The sequence below is a fragment of the Egretta garzetta genome, unplaced genomic scaffold (assembly GCF_000687185.1).
Source record: "Egretta garzetta isolate BGI_Z169 unplaced genomic scaffold, ASM68718v1 scaffold359, whole genome shotgun sequence".
Taxonomy (NCBI): Eukaryota; Metazoa; Chordata; class Aves; order Pelecaniformes; family Ardeidae; genus Egretta; species Egretta garzetta.
This window is the reverse complement of record NW_009260795.1, coordinates 39,727-40,055: the sequence shown is the minus strand read 5'-3', so window position 1 is coordinate 40,055 and position 329 is coordinate 39,727. Positions and strand designations below refer to the sequence as shown.

At 71.1% G+C, this 329-nt stretch overlaps 1 protein-coding gene across 1 annotated transcript in view; it reads right to left on the bottom strand.

Annotated features, from left to right (window-relative positions):
• Window positions 1-329, bottom strand: part of RNF115 (ring finger protein 115) — a 23,047-nt gene that overhangs the window by 22,572 nt on the left and 146 nt on the right. The gene's annotated exons all lie outside the window — the stretch shown is intronic.

The window sequence follows — 329 nt, the reverse complement described above, 5'->3', positions numbered from 1 at the left end:
CAGACAGGGCTGCCACCCCCCGGGGGGGGACACGGGGACACCTCAGACAGGGCTGCCACCCCCCGGGAAGGGACATGGGGACACCTCAGACAGGGCTGCCAATGCCCAGGGGGGGACACGGGGACACCTGTGACAGGGCTGTCACCCCCCAGACGGGGACACCTCTGACAGGGCTGCAAAACCCCAGGAGGGGACACGGGGACACCTCAGACAGGGCTGTCACCCCCCGGGGGGGACACGGGGGCACCTCAGACAGGGCTGCCACCCCCTGGGAGGGGACACAGGGACACCTCAGACAGGGCTGCCACCCCCCAGGAGGTGAGACGGGC